General features: G+C 37.3%; 1 pseudogene; it reads left to right on the top strand.

Annotated features, from left to right (window-relative positions):
• The first annotated feature begins 15468 nt into the window (after nt 1-15468).
• LOC112837969 (U1 small nuclear ribonucleoprotein A pseudogene) lies at nt 15469-16629 on the top strand (annotated as a pseudogene).
• Nucleotides 16630-16758: the final 129 nt, after the last annotated feature.

Genomic DNA, 16758 nt, shown 5'->3' with positions numbered 1-16758 from the left:
ACAATGTGGATGAGTCTCCAAAACATTATGCTAAGTAAAAAAGATAGTCACAAGAGACCACATGATTCTATTTATATGAAGTATCCAAAATAGATAAATCCATGGAGATAGGATGTATATTGGTGGTTACCAGAGGTTGGAGAGTAGTGACTCAGTAGTTAATGGGTTTTGCTTTGGAGTGTTGGAAATGTTTTGGATCTAGATACAAGTTGAAAATACCAAATGTCAGTGAATTGTTTGCTTGAAATGGTTACTTTTATGTTATGTGAATTTCACTTTCATAATTGTTTTAAATATTTGAATAATTTTTGTTTATAACTGATCATGAATCCTTGGATATCATTTCCTGGAACTTGCATTTCTAATAATTAGTTTTAGAGACTTAGATGTGATCTATTTGACATAAACCAATGTTCCTCTTTAACTCAGTTTGTAGGCTATTTCAAATTCACCAGACTTTATTCATGTTGAAATGTTTGTTGGATGAAAAGATAATGAATAGATAGATGGAAACAGAGAATAAATCAAATCAAATGCAAATCAATACATTTCATAAAGTTAGCTGGATAATATTTTACTTTTTACTAAAAGTAAAAAATGAAGGCTGATCATATTACAATTATAAGTAATACATTTCCAACTAATTCGAAGTGCTTCATCTTATTTTTCCTTTATAATCAGATATATCCTTAAAGTCATTGGCTTATCTAGACTCAGTTACCATCTAGCCTCATTGATCATGTTCCTCCTTGCTCCTCTCGTTATGGTCATATCAGATTTTGTTCAGTTACTCTATAATTCTCTGCTTTTTAAATTTTTTTTCCCTATGGGGCTCTTGTATCCCTTTAACGGCTCCTGAAAAAATTCTCCCTATCTCTTCATAGAAAAAGTTCCTCATGAGTTTAATGAACTGATACATTATTTATGTCTCATTTCTTAAGTTCATCGACTATATTTATCTTCTTGACTACCATTTGACTACCAGCATGTATGCATTTGGTAAAGTGACTAAATGTAATAAGGTTTAGATAGGGGAAAGGGTTCGGAGAGAAAGACCGGCCAGAACAGGAACAACTATTATAAACCCATATAGAAAATGGGTTCCATTTTTATGCAATTATTTCTTTTGGTTTAAGTATTTAGTTAAGATTTTATATTTGAATACATGCTATTTATTTAAGATACACTGAAGTTATGTATTCTCTTTTAGTGGCTTATGTCTTTGTTTTATTTTATTTTTACTAAATACCCATGAAAATCTCTGTCTCCCATAGTTATCTGATATGGTTCATGGACAATGAGAAGAACTCTACACTACAGGATATTTCTTAAATCACGTCAGATATAAAGAAAGATTAGTTCATTTCTGGTGTTCAAGTTCTGTAATAGGAAAACAAGCTGTACTAAAAGCAAATTAATCATTAGTAATATAAAGACAAAACTTAGTTTGTAATCTTACTAATCTTCATCAGTGAGATAAAGCAGTAAATCACAGGGAACTAAGTCTTGCTCCCAATGTAACAAACTTGGGGGAAAAAAAAGAAAGAAAATAGGTGCTACCATCAAAATGAACACTCTAGGAATTGGGACCAAGCTATATTTGCCTCAAGATTTTGGGCCTTAAGCTATACCCTTAATTTATTCTCTCCCCATCAGAATAAAGTTAACAGTTGCATTGCTAGTGATAGTTCTCAGGTAAGTCTCAATGAGATGTGCATTTTATATTATTTCAAATAATGGATCCTGTGATACTGGCAAAGTTTCTACTAATCAAGTTTCTCCAAAATTGCTCCAATTTGCTACTTAATGCTATAAAAGAACATAGTGGACTTTCCCATCAAATCTGCTTCAAATAAGATAGTACTATTGGGATTGGGCTTAATAACCATCAATTAATTTTCCTCTATGAAAGTTTACAAGAATTGTTAAATACACATGACCCTTCCTGAAAGCCAGATCCAGTATTTAGGTTTTCATACAAAAACTAAACCATAATATACATGAAAGAAGAAATATGTCTCACAAGCAATGTGTTGATACAATATAATTAGTGTGGTGATGTGTCATGTTTTTTTTTAAAAGATTTTATTTATTTATTCATGAGAGACAGATGGAGAGAGAGAGAGAGAGAAGCAGAGGGAGAAGCAGGCTCCCAAGGAGCAGGGAGCCCGATGCGGGACTCGATCCCAGGACCCTGGGATCATGACCTGAGCTGAATGCAGACACATAACCATCTGAGCCACCCAGGCGCCCTGTCATGTTGTTTTGAAACCATAAATGAAAAGCAGCAGAATAACATTTTGACTGAATCTTTATCTCCTAGAAAATAAAATTTCTTCTATATTCCCTAAGTAACATGTAAAATATCCTTAACATACCCTTCCAGAACAAAGTACTTTTCTTGAGATTTTGTAACCCTTTAATGCACCTCATTATCCTGTTTCTTTCTCTAACTTACTGAATCCCTATGTGCCACTTTGACTTTCTCCTTGTAAACAAATAACTTTATAGGGATCCATGTGCCATTCAAGCCATACTCAAAGAATCTTAAATATAACATCTGTCACTGCCCACATTCTTCCTGAAGGAGACTGTCACAACCATGACCATACACTGTCTTGGGTCCAATAGTTGAGGATTAAAAAAAAGGGTGATTGGTATCTATACCCCCTCCTATGACACATCTAATATATTGTTCGTATTTTTCTTTATGGACTGTGAATTAATAGCATTTAGTTGGATTGTTCTATGTAAGTGGCTTATGGGGAATTGAGTTAAAATAATTTTTTTCTTGGGCGCCTGGGTGGCTCAGTTGGTTAAGCGACTGCCTTCAGCTCAGGTCATGATCCTGGAGTCTCTGGATCGAGTCCCGCATCGGGCTCCCTGCTCAGCGGGGAGTCTGCTTCTCCCTCTGACCCTCCCTCTCCTCATGTGCTTTCTCCCTCTCTCTTTCTCTCTCTCATATAAATAAATAAAATCTTTAAAAAAAATAATTTCTCTTCTTTATTCTTGCTAACTCCTATGCTGGTAGTGGTAGGGGAGCTGTTGGAACATGTATTCAAATAAGCATTTGCAATCAAGTGTAAGTCTTTATATGACAAGACACATTCCTACTTCATTTCAAACTGCTTAAGCTGTCAGAACAAAAACTTTCTCTCATCACAAATAACTGTTTTACGCCATAATTAGGATCAGTAGATGTATCTAGCTAAGGATATGGGAGATAAGTAGTCTTTTGTTATCTTCCATTTTCTCTCAAACCCTTTATTTATTTATTTATTTTTTTAAAGATTTTGTTTATTTATTTGACAGAGAGAGACACAGCGAGAGAGGGAACACAAGCAGGGGGAGTGGGAGAGGGAGAGGGAGAGGCAGGCTTCCCGGGGAGCAGGGAGCCTGATTCGGGGCTCGATCCCAGGACGCCGGGATTGTGGCCTGAGCCGAAGGCAGATGCTTAACGACTGAGCCCCCCAGGCGTCCCTCAAACCCTTTTTTTAAAATTATTTTCTCTAAAATCAGTGCAACAAAACAAAGCTAAAAGTGGAACACCTGGGTTCCTTTCTAAAATAATATTTTGCTCTAATTGTATATTTATTGGGTTTTGACATACAGCCAAAATTTATTAAGTAATATTTATAATTCAGATATTCAGAGAAGCCTAATCTGTGAAGAAAATTAAAATCGAAATTATCTACGGAAAAAAAAATCATAAAAGAAAGCAGGATAAACAAATGCTTCTAGTCTTTGAGTTTTCCTTAAATTAATGGCATTGAGCTTACCATTGACTATTTCATAATGGCAATTTCTATCTGGAAAATGAATTGACTAAACTTGCTAATGTCAGTTAGGAATGCTGTTGGCAAATTTTTTCCAGGAAATTATTTATTATGCAAAAGATGGTTATTTATTAAAGGAAGTCCAATGTATCAAGTAAATACCACCTCTTTTCAAACAATGCAAAGATCAAAATTGTCTCAGAGCAATGTTGAAGAAGTAGCTAATGATTAAGATTTTAGGGGCACCTGGGTAGCTCAGATGGTTAAGCGTCTGCCTTCGGCTCAGGTCATGATCCCAGGGTCCTGGGATCGAGCCCCACATCGGGCTCCTGGCTCAGCAAGGAGCCTGCTTCTCCTTCTCCCTCTGCCTCTCTCCCTGCTCATGCTTTCTCTTCTCTCTCTCTGTATCTCTGTCTCAAATGAATAAATAAAATCCTTAAAAAAATTTAAAAAAAGATTAAGATTTTATTAATATGGTGCTAAACATTTGACTGGAAATGGAATAATGCGTATGTGTGTGTGAATATATATATATATATATATATATATATATATATATATAATGTGAATGTGTGGTCAAGTCCAACTTTTCTATTACATACTTCATTATAATCTATCAAATAATTTCCTCCTAAATTGAAAGCACAAACACATTCTTCCTCATAATAGTCTAGCTTTATAACACTCTAGTTCAAAGTTCTTATTTACCAATAAAGATATAGCTATAAAAAGACACTTGAATGATAAAGTCATTGACATTCATACTAGGAAGGCATGAAGATATAGTGTAGACTTTCATTTTATATAAATACATCTTCTATAGTATCCATGGCAGCTTTTCAATCAGACTCTTCTTGAACATTCTCCTGATAGTGTCTTTCATCTTATAACACTTTTTAAGCTTAAAATGTATCTTTACAAATGGATGCTTGTTTGTTCTACTATTTTTACATGCAATTAAAGATAAAATCCAGTGAAATTTCTTATACTTAAAGAAAGCTTTCCCAAAACTTTTACATATTTTCTTCTTTAGCCCAAACTTCACAACTTCATCTTCTACAGCCATTTTATATAATTAGGTTTACAGATGCTTCATGATTTTTCTCTGGATGCATGATCCCTTACCCAGAAACAATCTGGACATTTATGTCAATTTATATTGATATGCCTAAATTGAAAACAATAATCCAGATGTGTCCTGACAGTATAACACTCTTGTTGATAATCAATTGATCATAAGCTTTAGGGCTTCTTTCTGCACTCTCAATTTTATTTCACAGACCCATAAGTCTAGCCCAATTCCATTACCCCACTGGCTTGATTACCATAGCTTTGTACTAAGTTTTGAAATCAGGAAATGTGAGTCCTCCAACTTTGTTCTCCTTTTTTTCAAGATTATTTTGACCGTACTGGATCCCTTGAATTTCCATACTAATTTTACTAGTTTGATAATATCTGCAAAAAAAAAAAAAAAAGCAAAAACAAAAACAAAAAATATCTGGGATTTTGATAGGGATTGCATTGAATCTCTAGAGTAGATTGGAACATGTCATCATTTTATTAGCATTAAAGCACCCTCCTAATCCATAACATGGATTGTCATTCAATTTAGTTGTCTTTTTTAATCTCTTTCAACCATTATTTATGGTTTTTCATTTACAACTCTACTTCTTTCATCCAATTTATTCTTACTTAGAGTTTATTGAGCTTTTTATATACAGACATTATTTTTCATCAAATTAATTTTAAGCCATCATAGCTTCAAATATTCTTCTGATCCTTTCTCTCTTTCCTCTCTTTCTGATACTCCCATAAGGAATATGCTGGTACACTTAGTGATGTCCCATACCTCTATAAAGTTCTCTTTATTTTTCTTTCCCTTTCTCTTTCTTAGAGAGAATTCTTAGAGATTGCATAATCTCTAACAGTATGTCAATATTTTTCTCTTCCAGTTCAAATCTACTATTGAGCCTATTCAGTGAATTTTTCTTCTTGACTATTAAACTTTTTTTAAAGACACATTTATTCAGTGTCATGATCAGACCATTACATTTAGCAATCAACAGCATGGGTGCAAACAAAACAAAAATAAAACAAAACAAAACTACGTTAAAACCCTTTGTTGGGATGCTTTGCACTTTCCACAGAACAGAAATTAAAATAACCTGTTATACAATTAGTCAGAAATACAGTTCTCGAGTTTTTGCCCATGCATATGAGTATCGTCTGAAACATGTCTTCTTTGTAGAGCTAGGCTCTGCCATCACTGTGCTTGGCTGAGCTCACGAATTTGTTGCAACCTGTAGCTTCCCTGTCACTCCTCTGGCTCTTCTTTCCTGCTAAGCTTTGTTTCCTGGCGGTAATTAAAACCTTCTTCCACCGCCATAGCTACTGCTACTGCTGGAACTGCCTTAGCCACCTCGGTTTCATGGTTTGGCAAAGTATTGGCCTCCACTACCATAGGGGCCAGAGCTTCAGCTTCCAAAATTTCTTGTTTCATGGTCCCCAAATTTGAAGATTGATTGTTGTAATTGCCAAAATCATTATAGGTTCTGCCACCTCCAAAATTACTTCCAACATTACCAAATCCATTATAGCCATCTCCACTGCCACTGTATCTACCACCACCTCAACTGGCACCAGAGTCACCTCGTCCACTGAGGTTTCCTCCATGACCAAAGTTGTCATTCCCACCAAAACCACCTCCACGACCACCAAAGTTTCCAGAACCACATCAACCTTTTTGGCAGGATGAAGGACTAGCCATCTCTTGCTTAGATAGGGCTTTCCTTACTTCGCAGTTGGGGTCATTCATAGTATGGTATTTTTGAATGACAATCTTGTCTACAAAGTTGTCATCAAACACTACAAAAGCAAAGCCTCTCTTCTTGCCACTGCATCAGTCAATCATAACTTCAATCACTTCAATTTTTCCATAATATACTAATCTCTTAGAAAATGTTCTTCATAGTCTTTTTTAATGCCACCAACAAAAATCTTTTTCAGTTAAGTGGGCACCAGGTCTTTGAGAATCTTCTCTTGAGACAGCCCTTTGTGGTTCCACAACTCTTCCATCCACCTTGTGTGGCCTTGAATTCATGGCTTCATCCACCTCCTCTACAAGTGGCATACACACAAACCCAAAACCTCTGAAGCACTTGGTGTGTGGATCTCTCATTACTACCCAGTCTGTGACCATTCTCTATTGCTCATACTCTCATTGGCTGTTTCATAGCTCAAACCTCTAATGAAGAACTCCTGTAGCTATTCAAGCTCTTTGGGAGACTCTGCCTTAGACATAATGGTGGTGGGAAGGAAGACTTTAATGATGCTTACTCAGCAGCATCCATGGGCAGAAAAAGAGTAATCTAATGAATGTATCTTGACTATTAAACTTTTAAACTTCAGAATTTCCACTTATTTTTTAATATTTTTTTTATTTCTTTACTGGTAGTCTCTATTATAAGACAATAGTTGATATATATTCCTTACTGCTGTAAACACATTTCCCTTAGTTTTTTATAATAACTGTTTATTCTGACATTTGAATTCTTTCAGAGGCAGTTTTTGTTTCATACTTTTATTTTTTTTCCCTGCATGTGTGACTTTTTTTCATTTCAGAGAATAACTTTTAGTAATTCTGCATACTAATCCCGACCCTCCTCTGGAGCTTCTTGTTGCTCTTCATGTTATTTGCTTTATTGATGGGTTAATTCAGTGAAGTCTATCTCTGCTGAAATGTTCAGCTTTCCGCAGTGCATTCTCATATATTGTCACAATCAACATAGGATGGTGTTGCTTTTTGCAGGGTTCTCTTTGACATTCTCTTTCCCTGATCTGATCTGTTAAGCTTTTAGCTGATTTGCTTTTATTGACATTACACTCAGCTCTTAGCCCTCAAATTGCCAGCTGATTGCTCTTTTTGATTACTGCTTTGACAAAGTCCTGAGACATAAATTGTTCCATAATCTGACCAAATTAACTTTTGCATGGGTAATCTTTGAGACCTGTCTTTGAGCCTTGTTCTGACCCCCAGGAAGACTCTTTTTAGCTGCTTATTTTCCTGATTCTCTCTGCTAAAATTCTAGTTCTTCTATATTTTCACTTTTTACTATCATGGAGCTTTCTGCCTCTTAATTTCTTATCACCAAAATCCCCATTGCTTTCAATGGTGACCTTAGACTTTAATTTCCTTTAGTTCTTTATGAATTAAAGTCAGTCCACTTAGAGACAGCTACTGATCTCTCTCTTCTTAAGATCTACATCTCCACCTGAGCAAAACATCTATACCACTGCTTTGGAGTTGGGGATAAGGTAATGGCCCACCACTTCTCTCAAGTGACATCATGTGTTACAAGTAGGGTACTGGGCAGAGACACTAGCCCCTGGTTTTCTCAACTTGCCTTTCCTGATGTGAATCCTCTACCTTCAAGCAAACAAGGCTAAGGGCAATTTGGGATGAGTATTCTCAATCTCTCTAAGGGAGATACAAAAAAACAAATGTAGGCATGAGACAGTAAAAATCCTGAAAGTGAAATATGAGAATATATTAAAAGCAGTTGGCATTGGTGGGTCCACAGCTTAACTTCAAAGGAACAAGCAACAAACTGAAAATGAATCACTCACAATAAAGAATAAAAGCAGAATATCATAGAAAAATACTTTAAAAGATTGAGTGAAAACAAATGTCAATCTGAAATTTTAAATTCACTAAAAAATCTGAAAGCAATGTCTATATAAAAATATTCTTTACAAGATTTATAAAAAAAGATATTTCTCTACAAGAAAAATTGTAAGATATTTTTCCAGCATAACTGCTCTAAAAATGAAAATAAATGCAACCAACAGGAAAAAAAAAACTGAGCAAGGCTCTTCAGGAAGTAGTAAAGTATGTAAGATGGAATTATGAAAATATAGGTATCCCCTACCATCTAAAAATAGAGCATTCCTATGAAACCTTTCATAAGCCAAAATGGCAAAGAAGCAATTATCATTAATTTATATGGGCAATTTTTGAGCATTCCCAGGACTTTAGGACACATGTTTCTGAGGGATACACACAATAAATGGAGATGAAGCACAGATGCTCACAGACACAGTTCAAAGCTAAGGTTGCTTGATGCTGAAATGCTGAGTGTAATCCAGAGGAAGGAGCTTGGTGGGGCCACGCTGCTCTGGGTGCATGCTACCTCTGTAAGGGCACACTGAAAAACAAACACTGAACCCTTTTGGCTTTTCAGCTTTTTTCATTAAAGTGAAAATTCTCTTTGGATTTCTTTCATTTAGCAAAAACAGATGCTAAGGTCTTTCATAAAGGTGAAGTGATGTAATGTAAACTTTCTAAAAGTGTAAGATACCTGTATAGAAGAGTGGGAGAAGAATGCAAGTGTAGAAAAGGGACAAATGGTACAGAATGGAAAGTTCAGGAATAAATGCACAAATTTACAGTCACATAATTATATAAAACATTATGCCCTAAAGTGTAAAGACGTAGACTTTTCATTAAACTGCCCTGGGTCTATTGGATATATGTATTTATAAAAATAATAATGAATTTTTTTCTGTACCTCATATAAAATTCAAAGGGATATAAATATAAATGTGACAGTTGAAACAATAAATCTTCTAGACAACATATGAGAATATCTTTGTGAATTCAGCATTGGCAAAACTTTTTAAACAGTATTTCAAAGCACCAAACTTAGAAAAAAAGAAAAACTAAATCAGACTTAATTAAATTAATTAAGTCAAAAGGAAATATTAAGAAAGAGAAACAAACAAGTCATAGACTCATTGCAATTCTACTTAGTTTCAATTCTTTTATGATGTAGATTAAAATTATAGACCTTAAATAGGATTTCCAAACTATTTTTATTACAACAGCAGACATGTGTGTTTTCATTTTGTTCTAAGCTATCTCCAATATACTTTACATTTCTACCAAGTGAAGAAATGGACACTGTGAGCATTTCTATCCCAGACTTTATTATGGAAGAATGAGGTAAATTATGCTTTATTCAGTGGCATTCTGTAGAATCTGATTGTTTCTTCTGCTCTAAATAGTACACATGTAGTCACTGAACCAAGAAATAACTCATTTCAAACTCATAACTCATTTATTTTACCATCTCTCTCTTCTCTGTAAGACAGACAATGCCAGTAATAGTTCACAAAATTGGGAGTTCACACAAGTAGAGAAGCCTGGTTAAAAAAAAAAAAAAAAAGTGACAGTGTTTCCAAAAAGGGGAGAATATTCTTATAGACAACAGAGCCATTTTTATAATATTGTCTTGGGATCAAAAAATAAACTAAATCCAAACTTTACATCAATTAAATAACTGATAAAAAATCATTGAATTTTGGGGCACCTGGATGTGGCAGTCCTTAAGCATCTGCCTTCGACTCGGGGTCCTGGGATTGAGCCCCACATTGGGCTCCCTCTCTCGCTGTGTCTCTCTATCTGTCAAATAAATAAATAAAATCTTTAAAAAATAATTGAATTTTGATTAAAATATACATTATAGCCATTATAATTATTTGACAATGGGTGTATATAAAGGAAAGTACACAGAGTACTCTGGAAATTTAAGCTAAAGTGAGATACATAACAAGAAGAAATTGAGTTTCTAAAGGAGTATTATGAACAATTGTATGCCAGTATTTTAGGTAAGTTCCACAATCAGTATGAAGTATTGTACCTCTAGTTGGGCTGTTTCTAACTTCAGAGAATTCTTTTTAAACAGCAAATTAACATCTTAGGGTTTTAAATTCAGCTGAGGGCAAGGTCAGTGACCCCCAGAGATTTTATAACACACTTAAAAATATTTTCTTCTTGCTTAGTCCCAAGGTAACACAGTTAAAAAGTAGATACCAAATTAAATTCTGTGGCTGCAGAACTACAGTGTAATTTGAATTCACATTCTCACCAGGTTCCTTAACCAAAAGTTATGACATAAATTTGGAAAGAACGGATCCAGAGTATTTGAATGGAGGTATTTTGTGGAAAAAACAAAATCTGAGACTTCCTTCAGCTGTCTTTCCTCCTGTGACTGACAAGAGCAAAGTTAATAAAAAAATACAGCAACTCAATAAATGTCTATTCTTCAGGATATGCAATTGATTTACTCCACAGATTAGGTGGTCCTCTGCTGAGGGTCTCACTAGGCTAAATTTGAGGCACTGGATGGGTCTGCAATCTAATGTGATACTCAGGTTCCTCTTCTAAACTTACTGGTTGTTGGAATTTGGTTTCTTTTAGCTGTGTAACTAAGGACACCTGCCATTCTATGTCATGGGATCTCCATAACATGGAATCTTGATAATTCAAGGCCAATGAAGAAGGAGTTTCTGCAGCTATGAACTTGTATGACTTTTTCTATTTCTGGATCTAGAACTTATTGTAAAGGGTTCAGGTCATTAGTTTAGGTTCACTCATGATAATTTCTCTTTTGATAACTTTTTTTAAGATTTTATTTATTTATTTATTTGAGACGGAGAGAGAGAGAGAGAGAGAGAAAGACAGAGCACTGGGGGAGGGGCAGAAGAAGAGGGATAGAGCGTCTCAAGCAGATTCTGTGTAGCCCCCTGACACTGGATTCGATTTCACGACCCTGAGATCATGACCTGAGCTGAAATCAAGAGTCAGACGTTTAACCAACTGAGCCATCCAGGCGCCCTTTCCCTTTTGATAACTTAAAGTCAACTAATTGGGAAATTTAATTGCATCTGCAAAATCACTTACCCTTTACCATATAACATAATCTAATCATGGAAATATTCCATGGTATTTATATGTCCCACTGTTACTCAAAGGGAGAGAATTAAATAGGTCTGTTCACTGGGAAGTAGAAATCTTGTGGACTATCTTAGAATTATGGGTGCCAAAGTTAAGCATTGTGTTTCTTTCAGAGATATTTCTATTATCCCCATATCCTCAGAGCATTTCCCTTGTCAATATGTCATCCAAGTGAGATTGATGCACAAGTTAAGAGAATTAATAATGTTACAATTTTAGAAAGCTTTCTTTCCAAAGAACCAAAAGCACTGCCAAATTATGTCATGTCAAAATAAATGATGTATTAAAACAGTCATGTTCTCAATATGATAGCAAGGAAAGTTTTAGACATTTGAGAAGCTAACTGATAAAATATGAAATTAAAACATTACCTTGTTGATGAACATTTTCACTCTTGTGATATATTTCCAATTCAAACTCATAGCAGTTGTTCCATAACACAAGTAGAAGGTAGACGTAGAAGGTTGGAATAAAAATCTATAAAATTATATTTAAAACACATGTGTTCATAAAACTTGTTAATTATACCATTTGTATTCAGATTTCATTACTGCATTACTCTGTGTATTTAAGCAAAATTGGTCTACTTTAAAAAAAATAAGGTAAGAGAGAGAGAGAGTTCCCAGAATCTGCTGGGTGGGCACAAGATGAAGGGTACGATATGAGCTCTAGCCTTTGTGGGTAGAATCACATGCACAAGGACCAGACCAAGAATAAGGATGCAAGAACCTAAATGTCTCCTGGGCCCCCCACCATTCTCAGGTCTCCCTGAAGGCAGCCGTGTCAGGAGCACAGTTTACAGTAATGAACAGAAGTGGGAACTGAAGAAACACTTTGAGAAGAGCAAGTACCAAGTGTAGGTGTGGTTCAAGCACCAGGGGACTAAAAACTCAAGGTAGCAAGCAGCCAGCTCTAGCAGCAACTCCAGCAGTTTTGGGTCTGGATGCTGGATGAGGCCGGGAAGTTAGCACTGAGCTGGGCAAGGGCCCCAGAGCTGCTGCCCCTGCATGTCCTCTGTTTCCAGGAGTGGGGGGCAGAGGGTGGTAGGTTTCTGCAAGCCCCTCTGCCTAGCTCCTTAGAAGTCTTCCAGCCCCCTCTCTGTTTCCAGCCACAGCTATGCCCTGGGTAGCCCCTGTGCAGAGTGCCTAGCAGGGAGCTCTGGCTGCCCCCATCCCAGCCCTAGGTTCAACTCAGGATCTTTTGCAGGTTCCATGTTATTCCATGACATGGCATGTCAACTGTCTCCCCAAGACCCTTTGCGGGGGGGCTCCATTTCCTCATTATATCTGAGTACCAAGAAGGGGATGGCTTTGTGGACAAGAACTCCAACCTCAGGACCTTACTGAACTTATAGAGGAGCCTGTTCCTTCCTTGTCCTGTAGGTCCTGAAGAGAGGATAAGGCACTGTACTCCTGCACACTGAGTCTGCCCAGGTGCCCGAAGCATGAGTGGCTGGTCTTCACCGCTAGTTCCACGGCATGAATGCACCACCATTTCTGTACCCAACCTGCTGATAGTAGACCTTTGCATGTTTTCACTGTTACTGCTATCCTAAGCTGAGTTGCTATGAATGTTTTGGAGAGAAATTGTTATCTTCACAATATTGAGCTGTCCAAACTAAGAATATTATTTTTTGTTCACTCTTTTGTTTTGTTTTTAATAAAGTCTCTCCACCAAGTGTTATTATTTAACCATAGATATCTTGCATATATCTTTCTGTAGATTTATTTCTGGCACTTCATCTTTACTATTGCCTGACATTTTAGATGATAAATTTCATTTTCATCTATTTGTCTTATATATGGGATTCAGTTCTTACATTTATATTTATTTTGTATTGAGGAACCTAGCTCAACTCTTTTTAATTTTAATAATTTATCTTGACATTGTCTTGGACATTACAATTTAAAAATTAATAAAGTTCATGGTAATCTTGAAAAAATGTATTTAAGGAATACAGAGAGATAAATATTATTTTTCATATTTCTTGAGTTTCATGAAAAATAATTATAACTAAAGGAAAAATAATTAGTATTCCTGAAAGCAAAACACATTTTTTTAAGTAGGCTCCACACACCCAACATGGAGCCCAACGTTTGACCTGAATTTACACCCTGAGATTAAGACCTGAGCTGAGATCAAGAGTCAGATGCTTAACCCACTAAGCCACCCAGCCACCCCTCAAAACACATTTTAAAAGGCAAAGAAAAGAAATTACACAAATCAGGAAAACACAAAATGAATATAATAACAATAATAAGATTTGAGACCAGCCATACCAGACATATAAATATATCAAATAGCCTTAACTCACAAAGCAAGACCAAATTTTATGGTAATTCCAAGAGACAGGATTTCAAAAGGAAGTGGGAAAAAGGCTAAAACAACAGGATTGGTAAAAGTACCCCAAACAGCTTTCAAAAAAAAAAAAAGAATCAGGAATTAGAATCCTGATATAAGACAAAGTAGAATTTTGCCTCAAAAGTTCATTGAGAAAAAGAAAATTTTTATACTAAAGACCATAACTCATATTGCATATATGACAATTATGAACACCCAAGCATTGAAAAAGATAGCTACAATCCTCATAAAACAAAACCTCAAGAGATAGAATAGGAAATAACCATAAATATTCTGTTATCAATTACCTACTGTTGTAAGATAACAGCCCCAAGCTTAGTGGATTAAAACAATATCATTTATTCATTTATTTCACTGTGAATTTTAAGGTTGGTAATTCAAGATGGGTTCAACTGAGTTCTTATCATTTGATTTTGGATGCCTCATGCACTAGTGGTTAACTAACAGGCTGTCTCAGAGGCCCTTCTTGGGCTTGGCTGACTATTAGTTGGCATGCCTCAACTCTCCTTCAAATGGTTTCTCTTCTTCCATCAGGCTAACTTGGGCTTGTTTTCCTCGCAGAGGCAGGAGTCTGCAACATGGTAAAAATGGACAAGATTTCTTGAGTCTAAGTGTGAAAAGTCCTTATTACATTTCCTAAGTCAATGCATTAAGACCAGCCCAGATTCAGGGCATACAGAAATAAACTCCATTTCTTAGTGAGAGATGCTGACAAGTTACCTTGCAAAGGGCATGGATAGACATACAGAGGGTTGGGTTGGTTTTGCAGTTAACCTGTAACAGTGCAGTAACCTACAACACTCTTTTGTGTGTGTGTGAATATTTATATCAATCTCACATGCAAACACACTATCCACATCTCCAAATATCTCAAAATCTCCATCTAACTTGGTGTCACACTAAAAGCATTAGTATTTTGAAATCTACATCTTCTCTGAACTCAATTCTTCTTTATATGGAGACCTATAACATGAAATGACAGATATCTTCACCCCACCTCAGTCTCTTAATAAAACATAATGAAGTGGTATAGGATAACTTTAACTCATATTTTAAAAGGGAAATAATTAGAGATAAATTAGCAAATCTACAACAACTCTATAAGATGGCAGGGAAAATGCTGTCAGATCATCCCCACTCTAAAGACAAGGAATGTTTCTTGATTAATCCTAGTGTTAGTCCCTGGGAGTTGCTTCCCAGTCAATGGCTTTCCAATGGTCTGAATTCTTTGCTTTACACTCTTGACCCCACCCTTTCAGATATTCTTTCTTTCCCATTACACTTTTTGTCCACTTCTGTAGAAATCACCTGTGTTAGCAAATGAGTAGATTTATGATCCTGCCCCCTGTACATAGAAAATCAGTAGTGTTGAATCCTTATAATTTCAGCCCTGCTTAGTCCAGGATGGAAACACTTTTGTTAGTACTAATCCCTTAAAATATTGTAAGTATTCTATGTAACAAATTAAAACAACTGTTTAGCCCGCCTCTCCTGACTTCCTCCTGGAAGGAAGATCCCTGAGCAGTCCATTAAGCCCGCTTTGGGGCAGAGGATTTGGAGAAACCCAGGGCTGAAGTTACCTTTATTCCTTCTTTCAGCTCTACCTCGGCATCTCTCTCCATGGCAGTTCCCGAGACCCGCCCCAACCACACTATTTATATCAACAGTCTCAACGAGAAGATCAAGAAGGATGAGCTGAAGAAGTCCCTCTACGCCATCTTCTCCCAGTTTGGCCAGATCCTGGATATCCTGGTTTCCCGAAGCCTGATCTTAGATGAGGGGCCAGGCGTTTGTCATTTTCAAGGAGGTCAGCAGCGCCACCAATGCCCTGCGCTCCCATGCAGGGTTTCCCCTTCTACGACAAGCCCATGCGCATTCAGTATGCGAATACTGACTCGGATATCATTGCCAAGATGAAGGGCACCTTCGTGGAGCGGGATCGTAAGCGGGAGAAGAGGAAGCCCAAGAGCCAGGAGACTCCAGCGGCCAAGAAGGCCATACAGGGTGGGGCAGCAGCCCCCGTGGTGGGGGCTGTCCAGGGGCCTGTCCCGGGCATGCCCCCGATGACCCAGGCGCCCCGCATCATGCACCACATGCCTGGCCAGCCTCCCTACATGCCGCCTCCTGGCATGATCCCACCTCCAGGCCTGGCTCCTGGCCAGATCCCGCCAGTGGCCATGCCCCCGCAGCAGCTTATGCCGGGGCAGACGCCGCCTGCTCAGCCTCTTTCAGAAAATCCACCAAATCACATCTTATTCCTCACCAACTTGCCCGAGGAGACCAACGAGCTCATGCTGTCCATGCTTTTCAACCAGTTCCCTGGCTTCAAGGAGGTCCGACTGGTCCCTGGCGGCACGACATTGCCTTTGTGGAGTTTGACAATGAGGTACAGGCAGGGGCTGCTTGTGACGCACTGCAGGGCTTCAAGATCACCCAGAACAATGCCATGAAGATCTCCTTTGCCAAGAAGTAGCACCTTTTCCCCCTGCCTGCTCCTGCCCCCTGTTCTGGGGCCACCCCTTCCCCCCCTTGGTTCAACCCCCTGAAGGTAAGTCCCCCTCGGGGGCCTTCTCAGAGTCGTGTGTGAGTGAGTGGTCACCACACAGCATTGTACCCAGAGTCTGTCCCCAGACATTGCACCTGGCGCTGTTAGGTTGGAATTAAAATGGTTTTTTTGAGGTTCGGTTTTTCACACACAAAAAAAAGAATATAACTAAACAAAGAGATGAAAGACTTTGCACTCTGAAAACTATATAACACTGATGAAAGATGTCGAAAAAGGGACGCCTGGGTGGCTCAGTTGGTTAAGCATCTGCTTTTGGCTCA

The sequence above is a fragment of the Callorhinus ursinus genome, unplaced genomic scaffold (assembly GCF_003265705.2).
Source record: "Callorhinus ursinus isolate GAN/ISIS: 27379988/994484 unplaced genomic scaffold, GSC_fseal_2.0 scaffold22, whole genome shotgun sequence".
In the NCBI taxonomy this organism is placed as follows: domain Eukaryota; kingdom Metazoa; phylum Chordata; class Mammalia; order Carnivora; family Otariidae; genus Callorhinus; species Callorhinus ursinus.
Note: the sequence above shows the minus strand (reverse complement) of the source record. Positions and strands in the feature narration are given on the sequence as shown.